The 21,378-nt window shown below is 44.6% G+C and overlaps 2 long non-coding RNA genes across 2 annotated transcripts; both read left to right on the forward strand.

Moving 5' to 3' along the window:
* Nucleotides 1-2,746: 2,746 nt before the first annotated feature.
* Nucleotides 2,747-11,519, forward strand: LOC309542769. The gene is made up of 2 exons (XR_014224413.1): nt 2,747-2,780; nt 11,190-11,519. It is a non-coding gene; the product is annotated as an uncharacterized lncRNA (long non-coding RNA).
* Nucleotides 11,520-12,716: 1,197 nt separating this feature from the next.
* On the forward strand, nt 12,717-13,940 carry LOC309542775. The gene is made up of 2 exons (XR_014224420.1): nt 12,717-12,937; nt 13,300-13,940. It is a non-coding gene; the product is annotated as an uncharacterized lncRNA (long non-coding RNA).
* The last annotated feature ends 7,438 nt before the right edge of the window (nt 13,941-21,378 follow it).

Below are 21,378 nucleotides of genomic sequence, written 5' to 3' on the forward strand. Positions count from 1 at the left end.
GGCGCTGTTCTGGCTGTGACGTCGCATGGGGGTGGTGCGTGCGTTAGTCACACACCGTCCCGATGTCACGTTCCCGTCCGCCCGCCCATTACATTGTAAGGGGCATGTACGCTGGTCACTGCACTGAAATGGGGCATGTACGCTGGTCACTGTTTTGAAGGGGAGTGAAGAACACACACACACAAAAAGGTAATTTGTTAATTTAACGTTTATTTCTATGAGGAGGAGTAATTCTGAGGGGTCAAACAAAGAAATAATAAAAAAGTGACAAAAAAGTTATTTTTATAATGACGAGTTTTGTGGCTCCCAGTTTTTTTTCCTTCGGAAACGGGTCCAAGTGGCTCTTTTTATCTTAAAGGTTGCAGACCCCTGGCCTAGCACAAAGCTGCCATTGGCTACCTGCACCAAAATGACTACCCCAAAATAAAGAATAAGGCTGCACTCCTAACCAGGGGTGGCTGAACATGCCAATTTCAGTTTTGCTCAGTTTCTCATTTTTCCACTCTTGAGTTTAGTTCTCCACATTTCTATATTGGTTTGTGATTTTTTTTTTAAAGTCCACATTAATATTCATCAGCATTTTGCTGTGAATTTGTCATCATATACAAATTTATGTATGTAAAGAACTTTGGATCCCTGATTAAGCAATGTCTAAACCTTATTAAATAAGTAGATACAGTGGTGCCCCACAAGACGAATGCCTCGCAAGACGAAAAACTCGCTAGACGAAAGGGTTTTGCGTTTTTTGAGCTGCTTCGCAAGACAAATTTCCCTATGGGCTTGCTTCGCAAGACGAAAACGTCTTGCAAGTTTGTTTCCTTTTTCTTAAAACCGTTACAGTAATACAGGGTGCATTGCTTGAAGAGGTGCAGTTGCGACTTGACTTCGAGGAGCAACTCATAGCACGCGGTGTGGTAGCCTTTTTTGAAGACTTTGGTGATTTTTGAAGCTTTTCCAAAACTTCTTTTGCAGCCATTTGGTAAGTTAAACTTTTAAAACTTTTTGGGGGGTTTTTGGATTTTGGGTTGGGGTGTTTGGAATTCAAGGACTTGGTGTTGGGGAGGGGTTTGCAAGAATCTGAAAGCTTGTGTGTGTTTTTTTCTGCATTTATGATTTTTTGTGACCATTGGGCCACTCTGCTGTTTTTTTAAAAAAAAATTCTGGGTTTGAATTTCTGTGTGGTGGGTGGCTGGGGGAACAGTTGAGGAGGGGGTTCTTCAGCAAGAAGCAAAGAGTGGAAGAGGAACCTTCTTCGAGTTGTCCCCCAGAGTCTTAGAAAATGTACTGTACACTTTGTTGATTTTTAAATGTTTTTCTGTCATGTTTAGCAACTTAATTTATTGTTCCTTCAATTTTTGAAATGCTCTTTACAGTATGTGTGACTTTAAAGAGCACTTAATAAACTCTTGTTGTACCAAATTTGGCTTTGTTTGGACTTTTTTTTGACCATAGGAACGCATTAATTGAATTTCAATCCATTCCTATGGGATTTTGTGCTTCGCAAGACGAAAAATTCACTAGATGAAAAAACTTGCGGAACGAATTAATTTCGTCTTGCGATGCACCACTGTAAAAATACTCTCTGAGGTTCTTGCTGGCCATCTTCATGTGCCTTTTCCCTCCACATACTGACTCAACAGTAATGATAGCTGTAATAAAACATCGCCACTAGGGGGCGCATTGGAAGATGGCTGACAATAACATCTCTCCGACCCACACGAGGTAATTTGGAGGCTATGATGGGGGTAATTAGCCTCCTTAACCTCCCCAGGATTGTGGGGGGACGGACGGCCCTTGCCTGCTGTGCCCTATACCACCCCCGAATTTGTGGGGGTGGGGGCACTAGGCACAAAGCCCTCCTGTGGGATTTCGGCACTCCTGAACGCCGTCCCTGATTCGCGCCACTAGATGCAGAACTTCAAAGGAAACAATTTGGATGAAAGGAATGCACATATTTCAAGAAAGAAGAGGGAGTAAAGACTGCTAACATAAGAGATCTTTGACAAAACAAGATAAGACTAAAACATGAGAAGATACGCCAAGACAAGGTATGGCAAATGACTGATGGGGGAGGGGAAAAAACTCTTCCTTCTTTCCCTATGTGATTAAACAAGAATCCCCTTCCCTCATGAGTCAGAAATGTCATTTTAAGGACTTAAGCTGTGGATTTAAGGCTGTGTGGAGATAAACCTTCGACCCAAAGCACGTTTCAAGAAGAGCGTGGAATGTGTAAGAGCTTGGGAATGACGCAGTTAAAAATGCCGTCGCCATATTGGGAAGTTCTGTCGGAGGTCTTGAGTCTGGGAGGAGAAAGAGAGAAATAGAGCTGTTTATATATTGTGGTTGAACTCCTCAGTGGGACTTAAGAGCGACAGTTTTACGAGACTATGATGGAAAGAGTGATGTTATCTATGAAGGAGACGATATATGGAAACCATCTCGATTTGAGGATTGGAAGAACGGAAAATTCACACAGGACTATTATTACTATTGGTGTTTATTGGCTTAAGGAGACTATCAGAAGAGATCATAAAGAAAAAAGAGAAAATATATGAACAAGATGTGATGTGGAAGCAGCAAGATAAGATGGGATAGAACTATAAACTTTGTTTGGACTGATTTGGACTGATTGGGACATTAACGCAGCAGCAAGAAGATGATCAGAATCCCCCCTTCGGATCTTGAAATATGGGTCCCCCCAACAAAATTTAAAATTCGGCTAAAATTCGCATAATTTAAACAGGCTGATATCTATGCAGAGATATATGGAGTCAGACCAGGTAATACATTTGTTTCCCCAGTTTCTTTAGCAAGTATGACACGAATCTGCCATTGAAATCAATGTGTGTATCTGAAGAAGTGTGCATGCACATGAAAGCTCATACCAATAACAAACTTAGTTGGTCTCTAAGGTGTTACTGCAAGGAATTTTTTTATATTCACACAGGGTAATCTTCCCAGTCCGATTCCTCTCCCTCGGATACCTCTCCTCCCTCCTCTTCGGAGGCCGGAAACCCCATAAAATCTTCTTCCTCATCTGTGGTGCCAAATTGCTCCTCCCAGAACCTTGCTGTTGGTTTGGGTTTCCTTGGGAACCTGCCGTGAAACTCCCCCCGGAGATCCTCATCCCTAATGGTTTCCGCAGGAACCCACGTGTTTTCCGACTCGGGTTCCCCCTCCCAAGCCACCAAATACTCCACCTGTCCTCCTCTCCATCTTGAATCGAGTATTTCCTTGGCTTGACTACTAAACTACTAAACTGCTCCGCTGCCGGCACACTCCACCTCTCCTCCCCTCCCCCTGGGAATGCCCTGGGGTGACACCCATAATTGGCCATGAACAGGCTCATTCCCGTGGACACATGTTCCGCGTTATTGTACGCAAATTCGGCCAGCGCTAGTTTCTCCACCCATTCGTTTTGCCTCTCGCTGACATAACAGCGTAGGTATTGTTGGAGTATACTGTTCACTCTTTCCGCTTGCCCGTTAGTCTCCGGGTGTCTGGCTGTCGAGAAGCTCACCTCGACTTGCAACAGGCTCATGAGCTTCCTCCAGAACCTGGAAGTAAATTGCTTCCCTCGGTCGGACAAAACCCTCAAGGGAGCGCCATGCATCCTGAAGATGTGATCCACAAACAACCTGGCAGTTTCCTCTGCTGTCACCGCATGTGAGCAAGTGATAAAATGGCACATTTTTGTTAACAGGTCTACCACCACCATGACAGCTGTTTTCCCCCTTGATTTGGGCAAATCGGTCATAAAATCTATGGATACCACCTCCCATGGTCTTCCCGGTGTGGGTAAGGGTTCCAGTAACTCCGCGGGCGCCGCCCTCTCCCCCTTTGCTCTCTGGCAGCGGTCACACCCTCGTACGTATTCCCATACATCTTCCCTCACCCTTGGCCACCAGAACTGCCTGGTGACAAGCAACATGGTCTTGTGTTGACCGAAATGCCCCGCCGTCGGGTTATCATGGAGTTGTTTGAGCACCCTTCTCCTCAAGTCATCCCCTGGCACATACAGTGCTCCCCTGTAATACAGTACCCCTTCTTTCTCCTCAAAACCCCCATGGTTTTCCCCCGTGCCTCTGAGTTCCCGGATTTTAGTTTGGGCGAACTCGTCGTCCCTCGTCAGTCTGGCTAGTTCTCGTCTCTCTACTAATACTCCCACACACACCCATCGGTTCTCGGGGATCACATGTCGGGTTTCTGGTGGTCCTTCTCCTTCCATATACTCCGGCTTCCGGGAGAGGGCGTCTGCTCTGACGTTTTCCTCTCCCGGCACATACCGAATCTCGAAGAAAAACTTAGAGAACTCCTGAGCCCATCGCACCTGTCGCTGGTTGAGTACTCGTGCAGTCCTCCAGTACTCTAGGTTCTTATGGTCCGTGCACACCTGGATCTTGTGCTGCGCCTCTATTAACAAATGTCTCCAGTGTCGAAAGGCTTCATAAATTCCGAGCAGTTCTCGGTCATACACCGTGTAGTTTTGCTCCGACTTGCTCAGCTTCCTCGAGAAGAATGCGCACGGCCTCCAGCTGGACTGGTCTCCCGGCTGGAGCAGCACCGCCCCTACGGCTCTGTCTGACGCGTCTGTCTCCAGCCTCATTGGCTTCTGCAGATCCACGTGCAAGAGCTGCTCTTCTGAAGCGAACGCCCTCTTTAGCCTTTCAAAAGATTGCTGTGCCTTTTCTGTCCAGACAAATTTCCTTTTCATAGAATCATAGAATCATAGAATCATAGAGTTGGAAGAGACCACAAGGGCCATCGAGTCCAACCCCCTGCCAAGCAGGAAACACCATCAGAGCACTCCTGACATATGGTTGTCAAGCCTCTGCTTAAAGACCTCCAAAGTAGGAGACTCCACCACACTCCTTGGCAGCAAATTCCACTGTCGAACAGCTCTCACTGTCAGGAAGTTCTTCCTAATGTTTAGGTGGAATCTTCTTTCTTGTAGTTTGGATCCATTGCTCCGTGTCCGCTTCTCCGGAGCAGCAGAAAACAACCTTTCTCCCTCCTCCATGTGACATCCTTTTATATATTTGAACATGGCTATCATATCACCCCTTAACCTCCTCTTCTCCAGGCTAAACATGCCCAGCTCCCTTAGCCGTTCCTCATAAGGCATCGTTTCCAAGCCTTTGACCATTTTGGTTGCCCTCCTCTGGACACGTTCCAGTTTGTCAGTGTCCTTCTTGAATTGTGGTGCCCAGAACTGGACACAGTACTCCAGGTGTGGTCTGACCAGAGCAGAATACAGTGGCACTATTACTTCCCTTGATCTAGATGCTATACTCCTATTGATGCAGCCCAGAATTGCATTGGCTTTTTTAGCTGCCGCGTCACACTGTTGGCTCATGTCAAGTTTGTGGTCAACCAAGACTCCTAGATCCTTTTCACATGTACTGCTCTCAAGCCAGGTGTCACCCATCTTGTATTTGTGCCTCTCATTCTTTTTGCCCAAGTGCAATACTTTACATTTCTCCCTGTTAAAATTCATCTTGTTTATTTTTGCCCAGTTCTCTAATCTGTCAAGGTCGTTTTGAAGTGTGATCCTGTCCTCTGGGGTGTTAGCCACCCCTCCCAGTTTGGTGTCATCTGCAAATTTGATCAGGATGCCCTTGAGTCCATCATCCAAGTCGTTGATAAAGATGTTGAATAAGACCGGGCCCAAGACAGAACCCTGTGGCACCCCACTAGTCACTCTTCTCCAGGATGAAGAGGAACCATTGATGAGCACCCTTTGGGTTCGGTCAGTCAGCCAGTTACAAATCCACTGAGTGGTAGCAGAGTCAAGACCGCATTTTACCAGCTTCTTTACAAGAATATCATGGGGCACCTTGTCAAATGCCTTGCTGAAATCAAGGTAGGCTACATCCACTGCGTTCCCTTCATCTACCAGGCTTGTAATTCTGTCAAAAAACGAGATCAGGTTAGTCTGACATGACTTATTTTTCAGAAATCCATGCTGTCTATTGGTGATCACAGCATTCCTTTCTAGGTGCTCACAGACTGTTTGCTTAATGATCTGTTCCAGAATCTTCCCTGGTATTGATGTCAGACTGACTGGGCGGTAATTATTTGGGTCCTCTCTTTTCCCCTTTTTGAAAATAGGGACAACATTTGCCCTCCTCCAGTCTGCCGGGACTTCGCCTGTTCTCCAGGAATTCTCAAAGATGACTGCCAGTGGTTCTGAGATCACATCTGCCAGTTCTTTTAATACTCTTGGATGCAGTTCATCTGGCCCTGGAGACTTGAATACATCTAAACTAGCCAAATATTCTTGTACTATCTCCTTAGTTATTCTGGGCTGTGTTTCCTTTGCTGAATCATTTGCTCCAAATTCTTCAGGTCGGGCATTGTTTTCTTTATCGGAGAAGACTGAGGCAAAGAAGGCATTGAGTAGTTCAGCCCTTTCTGTGTCCCCTGTTTGCATTTCACCATCTTCTCCTCTGAGTGACCCCATTGTTTCTTTGTTCTTCCTTTTGCTACGAACATACCCATAAAAGCCTTTTTTGTTGCTTTTAACCTCTCTAGCAACCTGAGTTCATTCTGTGCTTTAGCTTTTCTGACTTTGTGTCTACACGTGCTGGCTATTTGTTTGAATTCCTCTTTGGTGGTTTCCCCCCTTTTCCATTTTTTGTACACATCCTTTTTTAATCTTAATTCAGTTAAAAGTTCTTTAGATAGCCACCCTGGCTTCTTTAGGCACCTTCCATGTTTCCGTCTCATTGGTATTGCCTGACGTTGTGCTTTTAGTATCTCCCTCTTAACAAACTCCCAGCCATCATGAACTCCCTTTCCTTTTAGTATTGTTGTCCATGGGATCTCACCCAGCACTTCCCTAAGTTTTATGAAGTCGGCTTTCTTAAAGTCAAGAAATTGAGTCCTAGTATGCTTGGCTGCTCCTTTCCGCTGTATAGTAAACTTCAGAAGAGCATGATCACTCGCGCCTAATGATCAGAAGAGCATGATCAGAAGAGCATGATCACTCGCGCCTAATGATTGCTACTGAGACAATCAGTGATGGGTGCGGTTAAGTGGGCGAAGTTCCTGATGAACTTCCGATAGAAGTTCCCAAAGCCCAGGAACCTCTGCACGTCCTTCCGTGTCTTGGGGGTCTTCCATTGCAGCACCGCCTGCACCTTGCTTGGGTCCATAGCTAGGCCCTTGTCCGACAACCTGTATCCCAGGAACTCGACCTCTCGTGCGTGGAATTGGCACTTCTTCAGTTTGACCCACAACTGGTGTTCCTGTAGCCTCTTTAGCACTTCCCGGACGTCCTTGACGTGCTGTTCCTCGTTGTCCGAATAGATTAATACGTCATCTAGAAAGGCCACGCAATTCTTGTACAGCAGGGATCCCAACACGTGGTGCATGAAAGATTGAAAACAGGCGGATCCTGATTGTAATCTGAAAGGCATACCGAGGTACTCAAAGGCCCCCAGAGGGGTGAACATGGTGGTTTTCCATTCATCCCCCTCCCTCATCCTAATCAAATTGTACGCTCCCCAAAGGTCCAGCTTGGTAAAAAAATTTTCCTTCCTCACTCTGGTTAAAATATCGTCAAATCTGGGCATTGGGAAGGTCACGGGTTCCGACACAAGGTTCAATGCCCTGAAATCTACGACCGACCAATCTGGGCTGTTTAGTGTCTTTTTTGTCCACAAAGAACACCAGACTGCCTCCCACCGCCCTTGATTCTCTTATGAAACCTCTTTTCAGGTTCTTGTCAATAAACTCCCGCAACTCCTGCATCTCCTTGTCCGACATGGCATACAGCTTACCCACTGGGAGCTGAGCTCCTGGGAGTAGGTTGATTTGACAGTCAAAGGGCCTATGGGGGGGTAGTTTATCCACTTCCTTCTCGCTGAAGACATCCTGCAAGTCAGCGTATTGTGGCGGTACTTTCCCCTTTTCCCCCACCGCCATTCCTGCCACTCGGGCTACGGCTATCCTCGGGGTCCCCCCCCCCGTAACAGTGTTCCAAGCAGTGAGCTGACCCAAAGGTCACTGTCCGCTGGTGCCATGCCACTACTGGATCATGTAGTGCCAACCAGCTCATTCCCAGTATGATTGGTGGTCCTGCCAGTGTGGCTACATGAAAGGCAAGGGTTTCTGTGTGTCTGGAGACCCTCATTCTCATGCGGGGAGTCTGGTGCGTCACTTCCCCTCCCAGGAGTTCTCTGCCATCAATGGTCGTTACTTGTAAGGGACACTCTAGCGGCAGAAGGTGTAGCTGGTGCTCCAGCGCGAAATCCTTGCTGAAAAAATTACAGGAACTGCCTGAATCCAGCAGTGCCTTAACCTTGATTGGGTGCCCATTAGGGAGTTCTAGCACCACCTCTATGGCTATGGCTGCGTGGGGGGGGGTCTGGCTTGGGCACTTTTACTGGTTGCTGGCCTGGCTGCTGTGCCCGCTGATCGGCAACCAAGCGTTGGCTTTTCCCTGCTCCTTATCTCCCTCCTCCTCACAGCCAGCAGCCCCCACCATTCCTTGCCATGCTTTCCTTTGAGGGCAGACCCTGGCAAAATGCCCTGGCTGTTGGCAGAGGAAACACTTCTTGGCTGTTTTTCCCTCCTTTCCCTCCTTCCTTCGACTTTCGCTGGAGTTTGAAACCCCCCCCCCGCGCGCTCCCCCAATCTCCATCGGTTCCACTGGCTGGGAAGGTTGCTCCAGTATTTCAGGAATGCGGTTGTCATGCCAATGCTCTCCTCTCCCCTCCCACTTCTTGGCGTACTCCAATCGCAAGCACAGCCTTAGTCAGCTGATCCATCGATTGGGGGCGGGGCGCGCAGGAAAGTTCGTCCTTCACTGAGGGGGATAAGCCTTCCTCAAACAGCATTTGCACTGGTTCCGAGCCCAGTTCCCACCCAGGTTTGTGGATAAGCATAGCAAAACGTGACCAGTACTCTCTAACTGACTGGCCCCCTTGCTTGCACGCCATCAGTTCCCTGCGCGTCACACTCTGCTCCACTCCACTTGAAAACATGGCGTCCATGGCGCCAAAAAATTTTCTAAGATCCTTTAGGGCAGCATTCTGCGTTGCCATTAATGGCCGGATCCATTCCCTGGCAGCGCCCTGGAGATGCCCGATAACATAAGCGACTCTCCCCTCATCATTGGCAAAGTCATCATACTGCAGTTCCAGCGCGTACTGTACCTCCGTCCTGAATGCATTATAATCTCTGGGGTTCCCCCCAAACTTGTGCACCAGTCCCGGTACCTTCTTTGCGATGGGGGTGGGCTTCCCCCGGGCATCCTGAGTCCTCCTTTCATCTAGCCGCGCCGCTAACAGAGCCAGTTGCCTTTCCAAATCTCGGTTTCTCTCCTCCAGATTTGGCGCTGCCGCTGCTCCCTCTCCGGCGCCTGCTCCTCCGGTTTGACTCATGATGCTGCCTGTCCTGTCTTTGTGCACAAGCAACGTCAAGGACTGACAGATTGCTGTAAAGGGAATTGGGGGTTGCTTGTGCGTAGAGGGTGCAGATGCTCTAGGCAACGTTCCCTGGCTAAAACTTCCCCCTGGCTGGACAGCCTTTACTCCGTGGCTTTGTCAGTCACTGGCAGAATCCGTCAGTGGGCGTTTCCTGAACTTCCTCCAACATAAAAACTCCTTGACACCAAGTCTCCGCCTAGACTCCCTGCGCGGAAGTCTTCTGCACAGAGTGGGTGTGGGCAGCGGAGGTCCTGGACTCTTCCCGCTGGTCTCTGTGGAAGAGTCCTGGAGCCCTCTCTCCGAAGCCCTTCCCTGCTCCCCTTCTTCCCAGGTGTCACGCTGATTTCCTTCCCCAAGGGAAGTGTTTTCTCTCCCTCTGCTGGTCCCTTCTCCCGCATCGTCGGAGAGCCTTACCTCCCCTCTTGGCTCCGATGGCAGTTCCCTTACAGATACATATCTATGTTTCTAGGCCACATTGGACAGGGCACAGAGTGTAACCTGGGTGGTTAATCTCTCTTCCTTCTGGTAGATCTTTAGAAGGCAAGTAAAAATGATTCTCTTTTGGAGAGCTTTTAATTATTATCTCTGTTGTTTTAAGTTGGGAAACTGGTTTTAGAATTCTTGCCTCATTTTAATTATATTTTTATTTTATTGTTATGACTGTTCAAATTATATGTACATTGGTTTTATTGTTTAAAATATTTGTTCTGAGCTACTTGAGAGTTAACCCAATTTTGCCCTATTTCAAACAAGTACAAACTGTGGACTCATTTTTTTCAGGAAGTAAATTTAAGAAGCAGGTGGTTTTGTTTGTGTTGGAGCATCCATCTCCAGTAATGCTTTATGGGCAGAGATGTTTTTGGTATCAGAATAGAAATAATGGGAGAAGAATTATGATTCTCTTATCAGGCTGTATTTGCCTTCAGTGATACTTCCTGCTAATTCTATAGCCCAAGTTAATTCTAACATTTCTTGGAAAACGCACAGGGTGTTAAATGAATCTTATGTTATATATTTTCTGCCATCAATTTTTAAAGAACATTTCTGTTTATGAGAAGGCTAAGAGTCCATGTTTTAACCCACCTTGCCCCCTCGGTCTCTGCCCCCTGCCCCCTTCACATTTCCTCTCCCAATTTCAGATCAGGACAGCCTTCCCTTCGCTGGAGCCATACAGATCCTTGAGCTTCCCATCTGCCCAACTAGGCCCAGTTAGGACAAGAATGGACCACAGACAGAGAACAGGTATTTTCCATCTGAAGACCACTATCATATCTCCCCTTAATCTTGTCTTTATGCAAAACATACTCAGCTCTTTCTTTCTTTCTTTTAAATAATTTTTATTAGATTTTCCACAATGATAACACAAACCACAAAGCAAAATGTTACACTAAAACAGAAAAAAGAAAAAAAGAAAGAAGAAAAAAGGGAACAATAAACAGATAAACAATAACAACAAACTGAATTCTTCACAAATCCAACCTTTTAAATATCTTGGTTGACTTCCTCAAATCCCTCCCTTCTGAGTTTCCTTGTAATTAAAAGTAACAGCTTTCCAATATCATTATTAAACTAAAACAATTTCCAATTATAGTCCATCTTACTCGCTTTTCTTAACATTCTAAATCCCATTTATTTATTTAATTAATTTAATTAATTATAACTTAGTTTAATCCTTAGCTTCTTTCAAGTAATTTCTAATTTTTTATATTATAATATTTATTCAACATACTCAGCTCTTTCAATTATTTTTTATAGAACTGGGATTCCTGACCGTTCACCATCCTAGTTGCAGGTCTCTGAGCACACTCTGTTTTGTCAATGTCCTTCTTAAAATGTGGCACCCCAAACTGGACACTTTACTCCAGATGTGGCATTACCAGTCCATCTGTACAGCTTCATTGTCTTTGTAGCAGAACATGAATATAATACCTAGGTATGCGAGTGCAACTTTACCAACAAAAATCACAACCTGTTTCCTGATGAGTGGTATTATTCTTTTGCTTATTTGTTGTACATCCCTTTTGTGTAATGGTTTTCTTCCAGAAACCCAGTCTCACATTGATTAAAAACACGATCAAAGTATGACCCTGTTATTATATTTTGCAGTAGCAAATTTAGTGTCTTCTTTTTTTCTAATTAGTCTAAGCTCAATTTCTAGGGAGAAAGGATTAGTACAAACGCTCTCATGCCAAAATGGTATTATTAAAAACACAGGCATCAAAGTAATATTTTTAATAGTGCAGATTAGAAGTTCTTTTAGGCCCTGTGGATCTTTTTAATTTCATTTCAGTTTCATAACCTTAGTCAAAATGTAATTGCTAGCTCAAGAGGGATCTCATTTGCCATGCTCACATAGTAACTGAACATAATGACTAAATTTGCTCCTCAGAGTCACATTGCAGGCTTTTCATATAAAATAGACAATTGCTGCCTCATTGAATTTTCGTCGCAAATGTCAGTATGCAATGGAGAATTGTGTCTGAGTAATAGTCTTGTTTTTTAAAAAATAAAACAAATACAATAGAATCCACATTATTAGAAGCAATATTGATAGTGGGTTGATGTACCTGGGACTCAAGGCCTCAGACCCGGTAATCTAAAACCCTAATCTCAGACACATTAATCAGTGGCAAGGAAAAGACAATCTGAATTTAGCTGCTGACAAAAGATAACTGAGGGCATTGCTTGCCCAAGAGGCACTGGGGTCAACAGTTGTTCTTATGGTTTACCTACTGAAGTTGCTAGAGAGCTGATGGAGGGAAGGTCATTCCATACATACTATACAGCAGACATGTCCACGATTGACTGGTTGACCTGGGAAGAATTTTGGTTGATCACCGCTGCCAAGGCATCACCCTCCCTCCCGAGCAGCCACTGCCTCGTCCCAAGCTCATGTCATGGGAGGGGCTGTTTTGATGCTGCTTGCACCCACCCACCCAGCACCCACCCCTGCCCCGCCCAGAGATCAACAGGTGAAGGGCAGTATTCAAATTTAATAAAAATTAAAATAAACCAAAGCAGGGGCGGGGTGGGTGGGAATTTCATCAGAAACACCCCACCCACTTCCAAAAGTTAAAGGCCACAGGCCTGGCAAGAGAGGAACGTTTTTGTTTGTCGTTTTGCTTGTATGGAGATTTTTATTGTTCCAGTGAATGAAATGCAGACCTAGGTATCACACTAACCAGCCTCTGCCTCTTCCCCGCCAGAGAAGCCGCCCTCCAGCTGCTGCCCGCCTCCTCCAGTCCTGCTGGCAGTGCCGTCCTCCCTAAAAAAGGTGGACAACTCTGGGAAGGGGGGGCAGGGGCGGAGGGAGCTTTGCACCATGGTGCCGGATATGCTTAAGACGGCCCTGGCTGGAGTGCCCCCATCGCCCCGCTGCTGCTGCTGCTGCTGCACTTGCATCGCTTCTTGGCTGTCGCTGGCTGTGCAGAGGCTGTGGTTTGGGCAAACAAGCAGCACTGTCATCATCAGGAAGCCAGCCCACAATGGCACCCACCTGAGAGGTACCTGAACTGTAGGGGGAAAGCCCTGATTATATTTCTCCTATTAAATACATTTTATTTGATATCACTGTGAGTGACATTTTAAAAATAGCAAAAGATAAGCGAGGAAGAAAAGCTGACACCAGTCAAGATAGGTCCACTGATACAAGAAGCGCATGAAGAAAAGCAAGAAAGAAATTAGAGGGCTGGAGGAATTAATCCTGCCCTCTCATTAAGGGCTTCACTTCACACAGTTCACGAATACAGAATTGTCATCGACTTGAGTAGACATGACCTGCTTCACGTGATTTTGAGATTCAGGTGATGATATGGGAACTTAAGTGAGACTTCAGATAATCATAGACCTTGTTCTCCTTTGGCAGGGAGAGGAACTGTACTATTCCAGCAAGCTTCTGGAAATCTTGTCTAGAATCTGGAACCAAGGAAATTCTCAAGACTTCAGCAGGCTTCTAAAACTGTACAGCAGGGGTGAAAAAACAACTGGCTTTGTTTTACTAGATCTACTTTGTTTTAGTAGAACCTCAAGATCCACTAGCCAGAGGATCTTGCACAGAAGACATCCAGTTAGAGTAGAAAAACAAAACCGGGTGCCTCTGAGCATATTCTGAGCCTTGAAATTTGTTTTCAGTACCTGAACATGAAATCAAAGTACTTTTGCACAGAAATTCAGCCTCTCTTAGCTTCCTTTATTTCAGAAGCCTAATTTTCATGAGAAAAGTCAATTTGTTGTTGCTATTGTTAAGCAGTTGGAAGTCAGAAACTTATGTCAGTCTATGCAAATCATCCAGAAATCTAACGATAGATCCCAATCTATCACCGCTGCTAGACAGGAATGGCAAGAAAACAGAAGAAAAACAAACTTAGTTGCATGATTATGTAGAATACAGAGAAACAAGGAAACACACACTCCATTAAATCACATGTAATTACTGACTTGTCCAAGTACAATGCAGGTTTAGACATATGATTAGAAATAAAATTATGCTGCAAGTTCATGAGTTCACACCTGAACATAGAATCATAGAATCATAGAGTTGGAAGAGACCACAAGGGCCATCGAGTCCAACCCCCTGCCAAGCAGGAAACACCATCAGAGCACTCCTGACATATGGTTGTCAAGCCTCTGCTTAAAGACCTCCAAAGTAGGAGACTCCACCACACTCCTTGGCAGCAAATTCCACTGTCGAACAGCTCTTACTGTCAGGAAGTTCTTCCTAATGTTTAGGTGGAATCTTCTTTCTTGTAGTTTGGATCCATTGCTCCGTGTCCGCTTCTCTGGAGCAGCAGAAAACAACCTTTCTCCCTCCTCTATGTGACATCCTTTTATATATTTGAACATGGCTATCATATCACCCCTTAGCCTCCTCTTCTGCAGGCTAAACATGCCCAGCTCCCTTAGCCGTTCCTCATAAGGCATCGTTTCCAGGCCTTTGACCATTTTGGTTGCCCTCCTCTGGACACGTTCCAGTTTGTCAGTGTCCTTCTTGAATTGTGGTGCCCAGAACTGGACACAGTACTCCAGGTGTGGTCTGACCAGAGCAGAATACAGTGGCACTATTACTTCCCTTGATCTAGATGCTATACTCCTATTGATGCAGCCCAGAACTGCATTGGCTTTTTTAGCTGCCGCGTCACACTGTTGGCTCATGTCAAGTTTGTGGTCAACCAAGACTCCTAGATCCTTTTCACATGTACTGCTCTCAAGCCAGGTGTCACCCATCTTGTATTTGTGCCTCTCATTTTTTTTGCCCAAGTGCAATACTTTACATTTCTCCCTGTTAAAATTCATCTTGTTTGTTTTTGCCCAGTTCTCTAATCTGTCAAGGTCGTTTTGAAGTGTGATCCTGTCCTCTGGGGTGTTAGCCACCCCTCCCAGTTTGGTGTCATCTGCAAATTTGATCAGGATGCCCTTGAGTCCATCATCCAAGTCGTTGATAAAGATGTTGAATAAGACCGGGCCCAAGACAGAACCCTGTGGCACCCCACTAGTCACTCTTCTCCAGGATGAAGAGGAACCATTGATGAGCACCCTTTGGGTTCGGGCAGTCAGCCAGTTACAAATCCACTGAGTGGTAGCATAGTCAAGACCGCATTTTACCAGCTTCTTTACAAGAATATCATGGGGCACCTTGTCAAATGCCTTGCTGAAATCAAGGTAGGCTACATCCACTGTGTTCCCTTCATCTACCAGGCTTGTAATTCTGTCAAAAAACGAGATCAGGTTAGTCTGACATGACTTATTTTTCAGAAATCCATGCTGACTATTGGTGATCACAGCATTCCTTTCTAGGTGCTCACAGACTGTTTGCTTAATGATCTGTTCCAGAATCTTCCCTGGTATTGATGTCAGACTGACTGGGCGGTAATTATTTGGGTCCTCTCTTTTCCCCTTTTTGAAAATAGGGACAACATTTGCCCTCCTCCAGTCTGCCGGGACTTCGCCTGTTCTCCAGGAATTCTCAAAGATGACTGCCAGTGGTTCTGAGATCACATCTGCCAGTTCTTTTAATACTCTTGGATGCAGTTCATCTGGCCCTGGAGACTTGAATACATCTAAACTAGCCAAATATTCTTGTACTATCTCCTTAGTTATTCTGGGCTGTGTTTCCTTTGCTGAATCATTTGCTCCAAATTCTTCAGGTCGGGCCTGTAGCCATTCATACTGTTATATCTAATAAGCTTATGAAATAATGGAGTGATATCTACTATGCTGCGTAGTTCCTTGCTCAACATGTGTTCTTTGTGAGTGACTTATGGGTTCCACACATGCAAGGCAAACCCAGGTTTGCCATAAAGTCTACACTCAACAGCCAATTTTAGCTCTCCAGTGAGTGTTGCAGTATGAAACACATGTTTGCAAATACATTTGTCACATTCACATTTTCAGGTTCGTTCATAAAATATTTGAGGAGAAAACTTAGTCATATGAAAATGCAAGATGTGCAGAAAGGCTTCCCTTCTTAACCAGCCAAGAGTGGCTGCTGGGCCAGAAAAACCCTTATACCACCCCTGGCATATTTTAATATCAATGAATTTTCCTACACAGAGTTTATCTCCATGGAGTATAAGAAGTAATATATGAGGCAGCTCCAAAATGAATAGCATATGCAGGGGAAAGATCCCTTGGCTCATTCACACACTGTGCTGTTGGAAAATTGAAAAGAAAAGAAGCCAGCCTCCATGGTGCAGACACCCCCCTTCCTCCTGGCTTCACAGGTGTGCCCTGCAGGCCTCTGTCCATCCTGCACTCTGCCCAGGTGCCTTTCAGGCCAGCAGGATCACAGTAAATTGTGCCTGTTAACTTAAACTGTTTTTCTTTCCTTAAACAGAGCTATTTGCTTGCAAGCAGCAAAAAATGACATTTATGAATGGTGGTTGGTAGATAACAAGGTAAGATACCGCAAGCTCATGCTGCACCAAAAAGTAGTAAATGGAATAAGAAGCAAAAAACAACAACCCAAAAAACTCTCGCCTGGGAGTGCAATTGTCCTACAATCGCTATGACGGTTGTAATTAATGTGGCCTATTTCTTGGAATCTAATTTGCATCCAGAGTGATAATAAAGAGATGCCGCTTTGAAATGAGTTCTTAAGAACACTGGGATATACCGTATTTTTCGCTCTATAAGACGCACCAGACCACAAGATGCACCTAGTTTTTGGAGGAGGAAAACAAGTAAAAAAATATTCTGAATCTCAGAAGCCAGAACAGCAAGAGGGATCGCTGCGCAGTGAAAGCAGCAATCCCTCTTGCTGTTCTGGCTTCTGGGATAGCAGCGCAGCCTGCATTCGCTCCATAAGACACACACACATTTCCCCTTACTTTTTAGGAGGGAAAAAGTGAGTCTTATAGAGCAAAAAATACGGTACTTGGTCATGCTAGTGCCTAGTCTGATGCAACAGTGCTAAGGCGATTGTACTCTAATGCTTATGTCTCTCGGGCAATAATTACAGAGTATTTAAGCAATAAAGGTATTATTTATGTTCCTAAAAAGCAGGTTCTAATATTTCAGTACAGTTCTTCAGCCAAATAATGTGTCAAAATGTGGGCAATTAGGGGAAGTATGCACAAAATGCATATATTGCTGAAAATATGGCACAAAACATGAGAGGAACCTGCATGCAAAATGTGTACATTAAGTGAAATGATGTACCAAAACGTGTGCATTAAGAGAAATGCACACTAAACCCTTGACAATTTTTCTGTGAGGAATTTTAAAGAACATTTGCAAACTGATGTTGAAATATGGACAATGGAATTTAAATTTGGAAATTGGAAAAAGGAGAAACTGGGAGAAAGTGAAATGGACAAATCCATCTATCCATCCATCCCTAATGATGTCGTATTAGCATGTTTCCCCTATTAAATATAAGGGGTGAGGAGTTTTCTCAAGGCTGCAGCTAATAAGGCAGCTGCATGTGTTTGCTGCCCTAAGGGATTCCTTGAGCTGCATGAAACACAGGCCTGCCAGCCAAGTGGCTTTGTGGGCAGCCCTCGGCAGTCAGCCGCAGATACAGTTGCAGAACCTGAAGCCTGTGGAAGACTGCCAAGCAATTCCTGATGCTTACCAATACAAAGGGAATTGGGAGATTTTGTAATTAGCACCACTTCTCCAAGCATGACCAAACCTTGCTAACAGGGTATTATAATCTCTCCACAGCAAACTGGAATGAGAAATCACATACACAACGCAAGTACAATGTCTGCCCCTAAAGGCCCCCCAGTTAGCAGGCAGACAACAGGGAAGAACAAGATTAAAAGTCTCTGAATCTCAAGCAGCACTTTTTCTCCCACAGAGAGAAGTTTATGCAAGAAGAAAGGGGAAGTGACTGGCATAGGCTCACTTTCTATTTTGGATGGAACAGGTAGATCTTTGTGGAATTAAGGAGCATTATGAGTGTGGGCATGCCAGCTATGAATGGCTGCTTCCTAGGTCTTGGATTTAGTCCAAAGACATATAATTTGGTGCCTCAATAAAAGTCAAAAAGTGTGTGGCTGAGATGGTTTAATGGAGCCAAAATGGGAACACAGGAAACATCCAAGGATGGCAACATGACCTAGGAAGCAGCCATTCATAGCTGCTATTCCTGTCTCTATATTTCTCCAGGACCAGGGGTTTTTCCAGAAGTGAGGCTGTCCAAAATATTGTCTGCAGAACACTGAAGAGCTATGGTTTTGATTTTGGTTTGGTTGGTTTTTGTTGATGCACAGCAGCAGAAGGGTTTTCCTTTCTTCCAAAAAAGTTTAAAGCTTCATTTAAGTTTTTTAAAAATTCAATGTTGCTCTGCATACTCTGCAAAAATAAAAATGAATCTCATCGTTTTTCAGACTGCATTCTACACAGCCTTATTAGAGGCCTAAAAGGAAAGGCTGGTGAGAAGCTGCAAAGTTTTTTTTAAAATATGCAAACAAACACTCAGACACTGCATAATTATTTTAAGGTAAGGAAGAGCAAGAGGCAAACCATTTGCTTCCTCCCTTCAAAAGTATAAAACAAATCTGAGTTTTAGTAGGCCTACTAAAGTATTGTCCTAATATGGAATATGGAAGTAAACCCTTTTAATTCCATCACAAAGACCCCCTGGACCCATTTATCTGTAATTTAGCAGAGTTATTCCACAATGGAGAGGCCTGTAAATTCCATCCACTTTGGCCCAAAGGGAAAAACAGCCTTTTTATATCAATATGTCAATAAAGGGAAAAGCCTTTTTATATCAATATAGTATATTTTTTAATATATTGCAACAAATGGGAAACAGATTTGTTTTGAACAGAGCTTCTTGGAACATGAAGCACAGATAAAAGCACAGAGTGCAAAGAGTGATTCAGAAACTAATCAGCACTTTTTTAAATGCACAGAAACATGGTGAATCTTGGGGTCTGGGACATCCCTAGTGAAAATGAACCCAAACCCCAAAGTCTGAACCACTCTAATGTACCAGGAAATGTATCAGTGGGATCTTCCCAAATAGAAGCAATGGGATCGATCCAACAAAAGCTTTCCTTACTATTTCTTAGCTGTTCCCTTCTTGATTAACATAGCCTGTATCCCAATGTCTGGCCAATCCAATATTTGCCTTCTGTATCTGACGTGAAATTCAATATACCATATTTTTCCGTGTATTGGATGAGGTTTTTTGACTCAAAAATCATTTCAAAAAACAGGTTGTCCAATACACGGATAGTGGCATGGGGTGGGGGGAGAAGCAGCACGCTGCCAGCCAGTCGGGAATGCGGCTTCCCCAAAGGGGAGCAGTCTGGGGGGTGTTTCCTGCCCACAGCTGCGTGAAAGCTTTGAGCCAACTTTGAGCCATCTCCCCTCATTTTCTTAAAACTGAGTCCCTCAAAATTTTGGGGGGGATCTTATACATGGGGGTGTCTTATAGGCAGAAAAATACTGTATCAGCCTTTATTCAGTTAAAGCTTAAAAAATAATAATGCCCATTTACACATTTATAGGGGTTTGGCATGCTCAATTGCCTGCATAGACATTGAGCAATTAATTTTATGGCTCTAATTAAGAGGTGTTCTGCTTTCCAAAGCAGCTGTATGAAAGTGGTACAAGGCTAAACAGGTTGGCTGTGATTTGTAGGTCTGGGGGCACAATTGAAGATTATTCACAGATCTGCCTCATAAATTGTCATCATGGTCAGGCTGACCTTGATAGGGTTGCCATGTGCCCTTCTTTTTCCCTGGGTATGTAAAATGAGAGCCGTCAGAGCAATCCATAGTTAAAAGTAGAAGTCAGCAAAGGTGTCCTCTTTTTTGCTCTTCAAAATATGGCAACCCTACATTGAACCTGGAATCTCAACCACTCTGTGCTGAATAACCGTGAATAACCGCACAACCATAAACAGGTCAAAGGTGTTATAAATGGTGACAGAAAAAAGATGAGTCCACTGGTAGTAGATACATGTGTGAACCAATTCAGAACAGGGATCTGTGTGCTCAGCCCAGAGGCTGGACGGCACCAATCCAGAAGGGCCTGAAAGCATGAAAGCCTATTCTGGGTAAACAATTGTTGTTTAGTCGTTTAGTTGTGTCCAACCCTTCGTGACCCCATGAAACAATAGTGAGGGCCAATCAGGGGCAGGATTTGAGGCTGTAAGAGGAAAGCTGGGATGCTACAGAGACATGCAGAAGTGCAATCAAGTAGGCACTACTTTTATTTGTGTTAGTAATGAGTACATTTGGATGCAAACTCACTTTCCTGGGAGTAGGGAGAAAGAGCCTGGACTCTGAAGCTTAAAAGTTTGTTGACAGTATCCATCTATCCTGGGAAACAATGGAGGATGGTGCCTTTGGGGGTGAAGTCAAACCATTGGAGAGTTTCAGCACCTCCTCTTGCAGTGTTAGGAACAAGAACAAGACAACATGCATGATTCCAGCATTGTGATCCCCTACGAGAACAAATGTGACCACCAAGCTGTAACAAAGAACTACACAACTTTCAGAAGACATCTGAAGGCAGCACTGTATTGGGAGATTTTAAATGTTTAATGTTTTATTATGTTTTTATATATGCTGTAAACCGCCCAGAGTGTCTGGGGAAACCCAGCCAGATGGGCGAGGTATAACAACAACAACAACAACAACAACAACAACAACAACAACCACCATCACAGAATTTCCCTGCTGAGTATAGCAGGGAAAGCCTTTGTCCACATAGCTGAAAGAAATGCTTTAACAATATTCTCCAACCTTTAAGTTTGCCATTATGGAACCAAGAAGAGAACAAATCCTTAGCTTGGGCATTCCAGACACCCTTCTGACTCCCGTGAGGGGAGTGTGAGAACTGAGCAACTCCCGAATGATGAAAGCTAGGAGGAAAAAACAAGTGAAGGGGGGGCATGATAGAGGTATATACAATTGTTCATGGTGTAGGAAAAGTGGATTGTGCTAAATAGGGTTGCCATATTTCAAAGAGTGAAAATCTGGAAAGTTTTTGACCTATTTTTATGGAAAATTGGCAAAAATGACACTGCTGACATGGGTTGCCATACATTCAGATTTTCCCAGACATTTTCCCGATTTCCGCCCAGACACTGCTGCCAACTGCAGTATCCCGAATACGTCCAGTAGATTCCAGACATATGGCAACCCTCTAGAAGCAGGTCATCCATTGAAGCTGAATGGGGGGAGATTCAGGTCAGACAAAAGGAAGTTACAACTATGGAATATAGTACCTCAGGAAGTATCAATGGCCACCAGCTTAGATGGCTTTCTAAGAGGATTAGACCGATTCATGGAGGATGGGGCTATCAATGGCTACAAGTCATTACAGTCGTATCTTGGAAGTCAAATGGAATCCGTTCCAGAAGTCTGTTCGACTTCCAAAACGTTCAGAAACCAAAGCGTGGCTTCTGATTGGCAGCAGGAAGCTCCAGAAGCCCAGTCAGATGTTTGGCTTCCAAAAATCATTTGAAAACTGGAACACTCAC

This window comes from Podarcis vaucheri (assembly GCF_965113315.1).
Source record: "Podarcis vaucheri genome assembly, chromosome: 11".
Classification (NCBI taxonomy): domain Eukaryota; kingdom Metazoa; phylum Chordata; class Lepidosauria; order Squamata; family Lacertidae; genus Podarcis; species Podarcis vaucheri.